General features: G+C 36.7%; 1 pseudogene; it reads left to right on the forward strand.

Annotated features, from left to right (window-relative positions):
* Nucleotides 1-371: 371 nt before the first annotated feature.
* LOC127688098 (uncharacterized) lies at nt 372-484 on the forward strand (annotated as a pseudogene).
* The last annotated feature ends 14739 nt before the right edge of the window (nt 485-15223 follow it).

The raw sequence follows: 15223 nt of genomic DNA on the forward strand, positions 1-15223 counted from the left end.
TATCCACAGCTAAACATTAGATGGAATTTGTGGACACCTATGGAAGAGTTAGGGAAAGGATTGAAGGCCCTGAAATAGATGTGAATCCCACAGGGAGATCAACAGAATAAACAAACCTGGACCCTTGGGAGCTCTGGGTTCAAAGAACATACAATGATGCAATGATGTCCAGGGTATCTTACTCTTCATGGCTAACTTGTCTGGCCTCAATGGTAGAGGATGCACCTAATCTGGCAGAAACTTGATGTGCCAGGGTGCAGGGATACCCAGGGATCCCATCCTCTCAAAGGAGAACAGGAGAGGGAACAGGGGAGGGACTTTAGGAGGGAGGAGCTAGGAGGGGGAGCAGCATTTGGGATGTAAACAAATGAGTAAATTGATTAATAATAAAATGTACATATGCTATAATTGGAGTGGTACGGAAAAGATTAACAGGACACCTGTGCAAAGATGACATGCAAATCCATAAACTCTTCACATTGTTGTGAGAACAAAAAATTCTATATGAATATGGTTAGTATAAAAGCAGCATGAGGTGACTTGAAAGAATGGACAAAGACCAGATTTTATTACACCTAAATTAATGGCACATATAATATTTGCTCAAAATTATTGAACAATTTCTACTCAAGGCCAAATTGTATATATTTTAAATGTTTTTCCTGTACCCAATTGAATGGAATGCATTCCTTTACTTAAATATTTCACTATGTGCATTAATAATTGACATAAATTTGGAACATGTAACTTATTTAATGATTTAGCAAATAGATGTTAAATATGTTGCCTTTTTCCTTGTCTGTGTGGTTTTGTATGTGTGTGGGCTTTTATGTTTGTACTGGCTAGTTTTGTGTGTCAACTTGACACAGGCTGGAGTTATCACAGAGAAAGGAGCTTCAGTTGGGGAAGTGCCTCCATGAGATCCAGCTGTGGGACATTTTCTCAATTAGTGACCAAGTGGTGAGGGCCCCTTGTGGGTGGTTCCACCTTTGGGCTGGTGCTCTTGGGTTCTATATGAGAGCAGATTGAGCAAGCCAGGGGAAGCAAGCCAGTAAGAAACATCCCTCCATGGCCTCTGCATCAGCTCCTGCTTCTGACCTGCTTGAGTTCCAGTCCTGACTTCCTTTAGTGATGAACTGCAACATGGAAGTGTAAGCTCAATAAACCCTTTCCTCCCCAACTTACTTCTTGGTCATGATGTTTGTGCAGGAATAGAAACCCTGACTAAGACAATGTTCATCAGAGTGTGTGTGTGTTTTCCTATAAATATGTTTGTGTACTGTGTATATGTGTGTGTTTGCCTACATTTGTGTGTGTAAACTTCTTTAGCAGGTGACCACAACTGTTATGTGTTCATGAATCTAACTGCTATGTCATATTCAGTAAACTATTCTATAGTATTTCTCTTCATTTTCTTGACTTCTGTTTTTTCTTCCTTCTTTGGCAACTTGCTCCCTTGGGTCTCTGAGGGGATGATACAAATACCACATCTAAGGATGATCTCTTATTAGTGTTTTGATGAGTTATGAATCTCTGCTTTAAACATCCACCACTATCAGAGTGGGCTTGTGATCATGTCCCTGGGCTGAGTCAGTCTAAAGGTATTTTTCAATACCCGCATCTAGGTATTTTGAAGGCAGTTCGATTATGTATCCGTTTAACAAAACATCAGCAGTCAATTTTGAGAACCATGTTAAAGATGATTCTATCACAGTTTTTAATGGGGTTTTAAAGAAATGGCCCAGCCCTGAAGGGTTGCATGAAAAAACACTTACTATGAGTACCTTACAGCTATTCTTTAAACATTTTTTTCAAAACTAGTAAACATATTTAACTTTCATTTTGTAATTCATTTCCTTACTGTACTCATAAAGGGAAGGGATTTTTATATATTTCTGGACTGAACTAATAATTTTTAAAAATATTCTTTTGACATAAAATGACAGTTCTTCACTGATATCTCCTGTTTTCCAAGGGTACAATTTGAATGCATGTGTTTGGTATAATAGAACATGATCTGTTAAATTATTTTTCTGCAAACAACTTGGGTATTCTCAGAGAAATTGGTCTATAAAATGTTAGTCTTTCTATTTTTCTTTCCTGGTTTTCTTGCCATGCTGTGTTATCTGCACATAAGTTGCATTGTCTTGATAAAATAATGACTCTCACATGCTTTATCTTGATTTCTGATAAAGTTAGTAGCATTTATCAGCAATGCTTCAATTGTGCCCATATTTATGGAAGAGTCTGTACAGAATCAAATGGTGCCTGCTCAGGGCTCTGTGTATTAAACACACCTATGTACTTGAAGACAAGTACATCAGCATTGAGAGTGGGTTCTGAGACTCCTAGAAAATATGTACAGTATGGTTGAGAATTGCTAGATGCTGTAAGATAGTGCCTCTTTTCTGTTGGTTCACACTCTTTAGAAAAAATGGTGTAAGTCTTTTCTGTAAAGTTGTTTCTACCTCTTAATCCTACTAGATCCAGTCCCAAGTGTGATAATTATTGCTAAAAAGAATAAAACAGGTAATTTTTAAAATGTTCTGTTCCATGATCTTTTTTTTTTTTTTTTTTTTTTTTTTGGTATAGAATACAGTTTATTCAGGGCAGAGGATGGGAGTTAGAGAGGCAGAGAGAGAGAGAATAGAGAAGTGGATGCTGGTCATGACTATGTGGAGAGAGGAGGAGGGGCGGAGAGCCCAAGAGGGGCAGAGAGGTGAGAGTGCCAAGAGGCGAGACCGATGAGAGCTCCATGATGCTTTTAAGGAAGATCTGGCACCTGTTCTACTTCTCTGAAATTTTAAACTTTCCCCTGAAGGAGGGTCCTCTTCCCCGAGTCACACAGGAACACAGTGTGAGTCAAAAAGCCACAAAACTTTACCAGAGTATACAAATAAATTTGACTCTCCAGAGTATTAAGCTCAAGGTTCAAGCTTAGCCTCATGGATCATTCAAATGATGACCAAAAACAAATTAAATATATGGAAATGGACTTAGAGATGAATTCAGTGACTATTGAGAAATTTGCGTTTTCAACATTTGTTGTCATATCTTAGTCTCCAGCTTGTGTAATGCTTATCCATTCTGTTGAAAAGTGTGTATTCTCATTCTATAATCTTAAAAAAATTAAATAGGTCATTGATTTAATTAGGACAACATATAATTTATTCTTTGTGTGTTCATTTTAACTAAGGACACAGAAGAATGAAGTTTCCATTTACTTTTTTGATAAATGCAACTTAATGTTTAGAGAGAGAGCTTGTACAGAACCAGGGAAAATTAATAAATAGCCTGACACAAACAACCTTATTTCATCTCTAATATTTTCAAATTTAGATATTTTATGTAATAACAGGAGTAATCTTATCTCACAAAATGAGAAGTAGACAAAATATGTATAAACAAAATTTTATTAAATCAATGAATAAGAGCTTTTTGAATGTATTCAAATAACTAATTTAAACTTTCTGCTTTGGGCAAATGATTGAGTCCTTGTAATTGGTAACTGGCCCTCTTTAGAAAGATGAGAAAAATGCTTTATGTTAGGAGGCTGATAAAACATGCAGCAGGCTTGCTACTAGATGGATAGAATAATAAATAATCAAATTAAATAATTATTCTCAGTAGAAATTAGATTACTTTTGCAAACATGTTGAAAGCCCATCACCTTCAACTACACTTGTTTTAGAAAAGGCTTTGCTGTGTGGTAGACTGAATCCAGACTCATGAAGCTCTTGTCTTAGTTTCTACCTCTTTTATTTTGAAAAGAAAAAAAAAGTTTTATAAAAATGGTGCCAATTAATGTAGTACTCACATGTCACTGGTGTAGTTTCCCTTAAGGTTAACATTTTATAAACCTTCTCTCGTATCCAATCCATAAAGCTTGCATTGAGAGAGCCCTATTAACTGATTTGTCGACCTGATTGGAACCAAATGCGTTCATGCGCCATTGTTCTCTCAGTTTCAAACCCAGCATCTTACGTTCCAATTGCCAGGTGATTTTTAGTCTCTTCTACATTAAAATAAGTTCTTTGTCATCATTTTAAAGACATCATTTCACATGTTTTGTGTAATTTCACACAAGTAGGATTTGTATGTTCTATAAGATTCAATTGAGGTTTATTCTGGAAAATAACAAAGGAGAAAAGTGACCAATGGTTGTATTGCTTATGTAGTTGCCGAGGTTAGGAAAAGCCTCATGTCAACACATCTTAGGAACAAGAATAGGCCAATGTAGTGTTTGACAAGCTCTCCACTATGATATTTTACCTTCCCCTCTGGAACTCTTAAACATTGATAATGGAATTGTGCTATGGCTATACATACATCTTCTTCCTCATCACTGCTTTTATCTTGATTTTGCCCGTCTTTTTTAATGACCTTCTGTAGTTATTACAATATGACTTTTGATTAGCCTTGAATATCTATGCCCTCAGTCAACATTAGCTATTCATTTCTATTTCTTTCTATCATTAAGAACTGATAAGTACTTTGTCATATAGTGGTAGGTAGATGTGTCAATGTGTCATAGGGAAAACTGAGTTCAGTCCCTGGAACACACATGATGATAGGAGATTACTTACTCCCATATATTGTCTAATGATTCCACATATGTACCTTGCTGTGTGAAAGTCCAAACACATAGACATAGAATATATTTATAAGTATATATATAAGTAATATATATATTACTATATTTATTTGGAGGTTTTTTTGGTGGTGGTGATGTTTTTCGACCTAATTCACCATTTATTGATGTGAAAGTCAAATTCATCCTTTTAAATTTAATTCAAGGCAACAAACACATTTGAGTCTGTGGGTGTTTAGAAGAATGCTACACTTCAGCTTCTGATTCTGAGCTAAATCTGTCAACTCTATAATTCTTAAAAGGATTCTATGTGAGAAACACGTTATTCTTGTTGAGAGCTGAAGTTATCAAACTTCTAAGTATAAGAAGTATGATGTGAAGGCTGTAAACCTCCAGTCCCCATCTCTGCCAGTGGTTCTTTAGTACAAGTTCTTCAGGAAAGTAAGATAAAAATTGAAATTCCTAAATTTTAATTCATTCTCTCTCTCTCTCTCTCTCTCTCTCTCTCTCTCTCTCTCTCTCTCTCTCTCTCTCTGTCTCTCTCTCTCTGTCTCTCTCTGTCTCTCCTCTCTCTCTGTCTCTCCTCTCTTTTTCTCTTTCTTTCCCCCCTCCACCTTTATGTGTGTTTTGAGGTGACAGTTTTTTATCTTCAATTGATTCAGAATCACTATAAAGGCACAAGGCATCTATTAGGGTATTTCTAGAAAAGTTTGACCAAGAAGGAAAGACCTCCATATGATGTGGGAAATAGCAGCCCACCGGCTGACCTAAACCTAAACTAAAAGGACAAAAGCAATTTGAGACCAATCATTCATTGCCCTATCTTTTCTTATTATGAAAGATACAGTATGACCAGGTGCCTTATGTTCATGCCACTAAAGCTAGATCTCTCATGATGATCCTGGGCCATCATGATGAAATATACCCTTAAACTGTAAGGCAAAAACACACTTCCTTCTTTACCTTATTTTCTTGGGTATTTCTTTTTTATAGCAGTAAGGAAAGTAAAATCTAATATGTATACAAATTCACATATATATTTATATTTATACATTTCTATTCATATTTATTTATTTATTTATTTATTTTTTGGTTTTTTCGAGACAGGGTTTCTCTGTCCTGGAACTCACTCTGTAGACCAGGCTGGCCTTGAACTCAGAAATAGGCCTGTCTCTGCCTCCCAAGTTATGGGATTGCAGGCATGCACCACCATGCCCAGCTTAGCTTTTTTTTTTTTTAAAGGAGTTGAACAAAGGATATCTGAAAAAAATCTTAGTTACCACTTAAACGCTTAATAGGAACCAAACCTTTACACCTGTTTTCACTAATTGCCAGGTATTTGACATTGACAAAGCCATTTACATTGTTGTTATAGGAAAGACATATCTATCACATACTTCTAAATTTTAGAAATATTTGGTAAACTGAGGCACAGAAAAAGAGCACTTGTTCAGATAGCTTCAATTGCCTTTTAGAAAACTTCCAAGGAGGGGTTGAGGAGATGAATAATAGTAATAGCTACCTTTTCCAAAGTTATCCAAGGAAACTGAACCAAATAACATCCCCCCCCCCCCATGCATTTGTTTCTTCTTAGACTGAGATTAATACACAACTTTTGTCTATGGGATTTTTATGAATCAAAATGTAAAGCAGAAAGAACAACTTGGGACGGTGGCAATATGACCTTTCTTTTTAAAAAAAAATATTTTTATTATTTTCTTAATTTACATTTCAAATGCTATCCCCTTTCCTGGTATCCCCCTTCCCCCTACTCACCAACCCATCCCCTCCCTCTTCCCTGTCCTGAAGTTCCCATATACTATGGCATCCAGCATTCTCAGGACCAAGAGCCTCTCCTACCTTTGATGACCAACAAGGCCATCCTCTTCTTGAGCTTCCTTTGGTGTGTGAATTGTATCTTCTGTATTCCAAGCTTCTGGGGCTAATATCCACTTATCATTGAGTTCCTTACATGTGTGTTCTTTTGTGTTTGGGTTACCTCACTCAGAAAGATGTTTTCTACTCCAACCATTTGCCTGAGTATCTTCTTGGTGTATCCCCAGGGGTGGTATAGCTAGGTCCTCTATTAACACAATGTCCAATTTTTGGAGGAACTACCAAACAGATTTCCAGAGTGGTTGTATCAGCTTGTAATCCCACCAGCAGTGGAAGAGTGTTCCTTTTTCTTCACATCCTCACCAGCACCTATCACCTAAGTTTTTGATCTTAGCCTTTCAGACTGGTGTGAGGTAGATTATCAGGGTTGTTTTGATTTGCATTTCTCTGATGACTAAGGATGTCGAACATTTCTTTAGATGTTTCTCAGCCATTCAGTATTTCTCAGTTGAGAATTCTTTGTTTAGCTCTGTTCCCCACTTTTTTCCAAAGGGTTATTCGGTTCTCTGGAGTCTAACTTCTTGTGTTTGTTGTCTATATTGGATATTAGCTCTCTGTCAGAGGTAAGGTTAATAAAGATCTTTTCCTAATCTGTTAGTTGCCATTTTTTCCTTTTGACAGTGTCCTCTGCTTTACAGAAATTTTGTAATTTTATGAGGTACCATTTGTTAATTTATGATCTTAGAGCATAAGATATTGGTGCTCTATTCAAAAATTTCCCCCTGTACCCATGTGCTCAAGGCTTTTCCCCACTTTCTTTTCTATTAGTTTCAGTGTGTCTGGTTTTTTGTGGAGGTCCTTCATCCACTGGGATTTGAGCTTTGTACAAGGAGATAAGAATGGATCTATTTGCATTCTTCTGCATGCTGATCTCCAGTTAAACCAGTGCCATTCGTTGAAAAGGCTATCTTTTTTCCACTGTATGGTTTTAGCTTCTTTGTCAAAGATGAAGCGACTTATAGTATGTGGGTTCATTTCTGGGTCTTCAATTCTATTCCATTGTTCTACCTACCTGTCACTGTACAAATACCATACAGTTTTTATCACTATTGCTCTATAGTACAGCTTGAGGCCCAGCATGCTGATACCCCCCAGTAGTTCTTTTATTGTTGAGAGTAGTTTCAGCTATCTTGGGGTTTTGTTACTCCAGATTAATTAGATACTTGCTCTTTCTAGTTCTATGAAGAATTGAATTGGAATTTTGATGGGGATTGCATTGAATCTGTATATTGCTTTTGTAAAGACGGCCATTTTTACTATATTAATCCTGCCAATCCACAAGCATGATAGATCTTTCTATCTTCTGAAGTTTTCTTCCATTTCTTTCTTCAGAAACTTTAAGTTCTTGTCACACAGACCTTTCACTTGTTTGGTTAGAGTTACACCAAGATACTTTGTATTGTTTGTGACTAATTTCTTTCTCAGCCTGTTTATCCTTTGAGTACAGGAAGGCTACTGATTTGCTAGAGTTAATTTTAGATCTGGCTACTTTGCTGAGTTATTTAGCAGGTTTAGGAGTTCTCTGGTGGAGTTTTTGGGGTCACTTAAGTATACAATCATATCATGTGCAAATAGTGATAATTTGATTTCTTTTCCAATTTATATCCATTTGACCTCCTTTTGTTGTCTGATTACTCTAGGTAGAACTTTAATTACTATATTGAATAGATATGGAGAGAGAGGGCAGCCTTGTCTAGCCCCTGATTTAAGTGGGATTGCTTCAAGTTTCTCTCCATTTAGTTTGATGTTGGCTACCGGTTTGCTGTATATTGCTTTTACTATGTTTAGGTATGGGCCTTGAATTCCTGCTCTTTCCAAGACTTTTAACATGAATGGATGCTGAATTTTGTCAAATGCTTTTTCTGCATCTAATGAAATGACCATGTGTTTTTTTTTCTTTGAGTTTGTTTGTGTAAGTGGATTACATTGATTGATTTCTGTATATTGAACCATTCTTGCATACTTGGGATGAAGCCTACATGATCATGGTGAATGATCATTTTGACATGTTCTTGGATTTGGTTGCCTAGAATTTTATTGAGTATTTTATCATTGATATTCATAAGGGAAATTGGTCTGAAGTTCTCTTTCTTTGTTGGATCTTCATGTTGTTTTGTAATCAGCATAATTGTGTATTCATAGAAAGAATTAGGTAGTGATCTTTCCTTTTTTATTTTGTGGAATAGTTTGAAGAATATTGATATTAGTTCTTCTTTGAAGCTCTCATAATGTTCTGCACTAAAACTGTCTGCACTAAAAACAGCAGAAAGTCCACATCTACATGAAAGCTAAACAATACTCTACTCAAAGAAGAAAGAAGAAAAGAACCCCCCCTCCCCCGTCTATCACCGTGCTTTTTTCAGTTGAGAGGCTTTCAATGACAACTTTTATTTCTTTAGAGGTTATGGGACTGTTTAGATGGTTTATCTGAACCTGATTTACTTTGGTATTTGGTATCTGTCTATAAAATTGTCCATTTCATCCAGATTTTCCAATTGTATTGAATATAGGCTTTTGTTGTAGGATCCGATGATTTTTTTGAGTTTCCTCACTTCCTGTTGTTATATCTCCCTTTTCATTTCTGATTTTGTTAATTTGAATACTAACTCTGTGCCCTCTGGTTAGCCTAGCTAAGGGATTATTTATTTTATTGATTTTGTTAAAGAACCAGCTCCTGGTTTTATTGATCCTTTATATAGTTCCTTTTGTTTCTATGTGGTTGATTTCAGACCTAAGTTTGATTATTTCTTGTTTTCTACTCCTCTTGGGTGTATTAGCTTCTTTTACTCCTAGAAATTTCAGCTGTGTTATTAGTATATGCTCTCTCCAGTTTCTTTTTGGAGGCACTCAGAGTTTTCCTCTTAGCACTGCTTTCATTGTGTCCTATAAGTTTGGGAATGTTGTGCCTTCATTTTCATTAAATTTTAAGAAGTCTTTGATTTCTTTCCTTATTTCTTCTTAGAGTAGAGTATTGTTTAGCTTCCATGTATATGTGGGCTTTCTGTTGTTTTTGTTGCTATTGAAGTCCAGCCTTAATCCATAGTGATCTGATAGGAAATATGGGATTATTTCAGTCTTCTTTTATCTGTTGAGGTCTGTTTTTTGACCAATTATATGGCCAATTTTGGAGAAGATTCTATGAGGTGCTGAGAAGAAGGTATATTCTTTTGATTTGGGATGAAATGTTCTATATATATCTGTTAAATCCATTTGGTCCATAACTTCTGTTAGTTTGACTGTGTCTCTGTTTAGTTTGTGTTTTCCTGATCTGTCCATAGATGAGAATAGGGGGTTGAAGTCACCCTCAATTATTGTGTGAGGTGCAATGTGTGCTTTGAGCTTTAATAAAGTTTCTTTTATGAAGGGGTGTGCCCTTGTATTTGGAGCATAGACGTTTAGAATTGAGAGTTCTTCTTGGTAGATTTTCCTTCGATGAATATGAAGTGTCTTTCTGTGTCTTTTTTGATGATTTGGTTGAAAGTCTATTTTATTGGATATTAGAATGGCTACTCCAGCTTATTTACAGGAATCATTTGCAGTCCTTTACTCTGAGGTAGTGTTTGCCTTTAACAATGAGGTGCGTTTCCAGAATGCAGCAAAATGCTCGGTCCTGTTTATGTGTCCAGTCTATTAGTCTATGTGTTTTTATTGGGGAATAGAGTCCATTGATGTTAAGAGATATTACGGAATAGTGATTATTGCTTCCTGTTATTTTTGGTGCTATTTTTATATTTGTGTGGTTATCTTCTTTTGGATTTGTTGAAAGATTACTTTCTTGCTTTTTCTAGGATATAGTTTTCTTCCTTGTGTTGGCATTTTCCATCTATTATCCTTTATAGGGCTGAATTTGTAAAAAAAAAAAAGATATAGTGTAAATTTGGCTGTCATGGAATATCTTGTATTCTTCATCTATGGTAATTGACAGTTTTTCTGGGTATAGTAGTCTGGGGTGGCATTTGTGTTCTCTTCGGGTCTGTATGAGATCTACTCAGAATCCTCTAGCTTTGATGGTCTCTGGTGAGAAGCCTGGTGTAATTCTGACAGGAAGAATTTCTTTTCTGGTCCAATCTTTGTGGAGTTCTGTAGACTTCTTGTAGTTCATGGGCATCTCCTTCTTTAGGTTAGGGAAGTTTTCTTCTATAATTTTTTGAAGATATTTACTGGCCCTTTAAGTTGGAAATCTTTGCTCTTTTCTATATCTATAATCCTTAGGTTTGGTCTCATTGTGTTCTGTATTTTCTGGATGTTTTGAGTTAGAAGCTTTCTGCATTTTGTATTTTCTTTGACTGTTGTATAAATGTTTTCTATGGTATCTTCTGCACATGAGATTCTCTCTTCTATTTCTTGTATTCTGTTGTTGATGCTTGCATCTATGATTTCTCAATTCTTTCCTAGGTTTTCTATGCTCAGGGTTGTCTTCTTTGGTGATTTCTATATTGTTTCTACTTCCATTTTTAGTTCCTGATGGTTTTGTTCAGTTCCTTCACTTAATTGCTTGTGTATTCCTGTAATTCTTTAAGGTATTTGTTATGTTTCCTCTTTAAGGGTTTGTAACTGTTTACCCATGTTCTTTTGTATTTCTTTAAGGGAGTTATTTATGTCCTTCTTAAAGTTCTCTATCAGAATCATGAGATGTGATTTTAAATCCAAATCTTGTTTTCCAGTGTGATGGGGTATTCAGGACTTGATGTTATGGAAGAACTGGGTTCAGATAATGCCATATCACCTTGGTTTCTGTTGGTAATGTTCTTAAGTTTTCCTTTTGACATCTGTTTTTCTCTGGTGTTACCTGGTCTTTCTGTCTCTGACTGTGTCTTGTCTGTGTATCAGTACTTTTGCAAGACCAGCTCCCACATGGCAGTCTTTATGTATGTAGCTCTGTGGCCCAGGATCAGCTCTGGGTACAGATGGAAATCAGAAGACTTCTCTCCCTGGCTGCCCCTGAGTTCCTGTGTCCTGTGGGTTTCAGGCTGGTTCTAAGCAGGAGGGGTGGTCATACCTGCACTCTCTGGTCTGTCAGCACTCTTGGCTGTGCCACCAGGGTATGCAGCCCTGTGGGTAAAGATTGTCTCCAGCAGCAGACAGAAACGGCAAGGCTAAGTGTTCCAGGCTCAATATGGTCTTTCTAAAGAGCAGCCCTTTTGATATCATGAACTCACATTGCAATTGGATATTGTAGAATCTGTTTGGTACTACAATCCAGGGATCATGGCCTAAAACCAGAGGAAGCAGCTACTAAATGAGCACAAAATAACAGGAATGACATGTTTAAATTATACTGTTTGCAGGTGAACCCTTATCCATCCCTGAGAGGCTGAAATCAGATAATTCATCACTAAGGCAATTCTGCCTATAATCTAGATCGGATATCTCACATCACTGCAAGAAGTGAACACATATTCTGTTTCTCATATTCTGTTCATGATTGTAGTTTTCGGTTTTTCTTGGAGTGTGGGATTAATAATCTAAGGCATGCCAGATTCCTCTCTGCTTAATTTTTCTTTTTCTCTTGGAAATCTGTTCAAGTGACCTGAGATTTCTATTTTACTTTAGCTCAGTAACTGGGAGTCTTTTGTGCCCAATACCAGAACAAATAACACAGTCGATGAGTCCTAAGAGAAAAAACTACAAGCCTTCTTTTAAATTAATATGAACATATTATTTTTTCTTTTACATTTCAAATAAGATTCAAACAAGACTGAAATCTTTTTCTTCATCTTGTAAGTTATTTTCATTAAAATGTAAAGGAATACTTATACCTCCAAGCTTGCTAATGGATCCACATTATTTCTGGGTTTTTGCCTGAAGCTATAATAGCTAAGGAAAGAATTTGGTTTGTATTTGTTTTCTCCACTCACTCCTAAAAAAAAAAAAAAAAAAAAAGGAAAGAAAAAATATTGAATTAAATTCTTTTCTCTATACATATCAAAGCTCTGAGAAGTTCAGATCTATTAAGAATTAAGTACAAGCTAAGTGCTTTTCAAACAAAAGCATGCTGTTTATCTCAAATTAATGTATGTTTTCTTTATTCTATAAAAGTATCAGAAAATTTGATGAATACGCAGGAAAAAGACCATAGCGCCACTGCCCTCTAGCGTAACACTTAAGGTATAGCAATACAAATGCACAATATTATTTTTTTTTTTGCAGTGTTATTTTTATATTGCACACACTGCCGTGTGTGTGTGTGTGTGTGTGTGTGTGCGCGCGCGCGCACGCGTGCGCGTGTGCGTGTGTGTGTGTGTGTGTGTGTGCACATGTGTGTGAGTGTGCTTGTGTGAGTGTGTAGTGTTCTGTATCACAAGGAAGGCGTATGTGCTTGCTATGTACTCTGATTTTGAATTATTTTTATTTCTTTCTGAACTATGAGATCTCAAGACCATTTATTTTCTGATTCCAAAAGCACATATAACCAAGATCTCTCTAGCTATTCTCCTGTGCTCATGTGAACAATGGGAAAATGTGATGCAAGCTACTTTAACTTTCTATACTGGAAGTATTAGAATTTGAATAACCCAATCACATTGGCATTCCTGCTGGCTCTTCTTTTATCAGCATATGCAGCTTACTTACTTAGTAGAAGAAAGGTGATTCAGCAGAGTGTATTTCACATTCCCATGTCCATAAAATGCTTAATTTAGTTTTCTCTTCCAGATACATCACAGAAGGTATATTTGATAACATCATTTTTATTGAGAGGATGAATACATATCAATAAATATGGGTATGGAAAGCATGAATCTTGGCACTGAAACTTATTTTTGCTATTGCAAGTGAAATGATATTGTAAATACATAAACATGACAAAAGACTTATGTCACATCTGTTTTCAATGCTTGTAGGTCATTGCACTTTTATAGATTCCATACACAAGATCAGATGAGTGGGGATATCTTAGTATAACCACTTTTATTCCTTAGATTCTGCAGGATAGAACCAGAAGCCACTCCTCACTATGCTTTCCCTCTGCACAGGAGGAGAGTAGGGTAAGATTTTCAAGTTTAGGCATTCTGCATTCAGGCCTCTGTTCCAGGGATGATATTTCTGGTATATGACCATAAATACCTCTACTTCTTACCCAGTTTCTTATATTCAGGTTGTGAAAGTACCTACACTACAGAGCTGGGGGAAGAGTAAGAGAGTTAATACATATTTCAAAAGTAATTTGACAATATAGTAGTATGTAACACATATGCAAAAACCTTCAGAAAAGGAGGCTTTCGCTGTGTAAGCACTTCAAAGGATAAATAGAGAATAGTTATGTCTGCTGATAAGTACTCAAAACTGTCATCAAAAGAGAAAGAACAAGAGGTACTATAGAAACTGAAGTCACCTGTGGGGCCACATTATCATCCTTCCAATGTTTACAGTTGCTGTGACTCTCAACAGCAAAAATAGGATAGCAGCAGAATGTCACTTATAAGGCACATAAAGAGTAAAATAAGCCCATGGGGAAGGCCCCAACAATGTAATGGAGAGCAAGATAGTTCCACTGATAAGGAAATTTGAAGGGACCCTTTAAATACATATGGGAGTTTTTCTTAGAATAAGCATATGCAGGGACAGAAACTTTTTTTCTGTCTTATCCACTGTAGCCAGTGGACATCAAGCACCAAAATCTGTCAAAGCACTAATGCTAGAGGATCACTTTATAGGCCAGAGCATTACAGCTCTCAGTACTGGCTCCAGATCTCATTGTTTAGCCATGAGGCATGATGGAGACAACTTTTTTTTTTCTTTTTTTTTATTTGATATAATTTATTTACATTTCAAATGATTTCCCCTTTTCTAGCCCTCCCACTCCCCGAAAGTCCTGCAAACCCCCTTCTCTTCCCCTGTCCTCCCACCCACCCCTTCCAACTTCCCCGTTCTGGTTTTGCTGAATACTGTTTCACTGAGTCTTTCCAGAACCAGGGGCCACTCCTCCTTTCTTCTTGTACCTCATTTGATGTGTGGATTATGTTTTGGGTATTCCAGTTTTCTAGGTTAATATCCACTTATTAGTGAGTGCATACCATGATTCACCTTTTGAGTCTGGGTTACCTCACTTAGTATGATATTCTCTAGCTCCATCCATTTGCCTAAGAATTTCATAAATTCATTGTTTCTAATGGCTGAATAGTACTCCATTGTGTAGATATACCACATTTTTTGCATCCACTCTTCTGTTGAGGGATACCTGGGTTCTTTCCAGCATCTGGCAATTACAAATAGGGCTGCTATGAACATAGTAGAACATGTATCCTTATTACATGGTGGGGAGTCTTCTGGGTATATGCCCAGGAGTGGTATAGCAGGATCTTCTGGAAGTAAGGTACCCAGTTTTCAGAGGAACCGCCAGACTGATTTCCAGAGTGGTTGTACCAATTTGCAACCCCACCAGCAGTGGAGGAGTGTTCCTCTTTCTCCACACCCTCTCCAACACCTGCTGTCTCCTGAATTTTTAATCTTAGCCATTCTGACTGGTGTAAGATGAAATCTTAGGGTTGTTTTGATTTGCATTTCCCTAATGACTAATGAAGTTGAGCATTTTTTAAGATGCTTCTCCGCCATCCGAAGTTCTTCAGGTGAGAATTCTTTGTTTAACTCTGTACCCCATTTTTTAATAGGGTTGTTTGGTTTTCTGGAGTCTAACTTCTTGAGTTCTTTATATATATTGGATATTAGCCCTCTATTTGATGTAGGATTGGTGAAGATCTTTTCCCAATTTGTTGGTTGCCGATTTGTCCTCTTGAT

The sequence above is a fragment of the Apodemus sylvaticus genome, chromosome 6 (genome assembly GCF_947179515.1).
Source record: "Apodemus sylvaticus chromosome 6, mApoSyl1.1, whole genome shotgun sequence".
NCBI classification, from domain to species: domain Eukaryota; kingdom Metazoa; phylum Chordata; class Mammalia; order Rodentia; family Muridae; genus Apodemus; species Apodemus sylvaticus.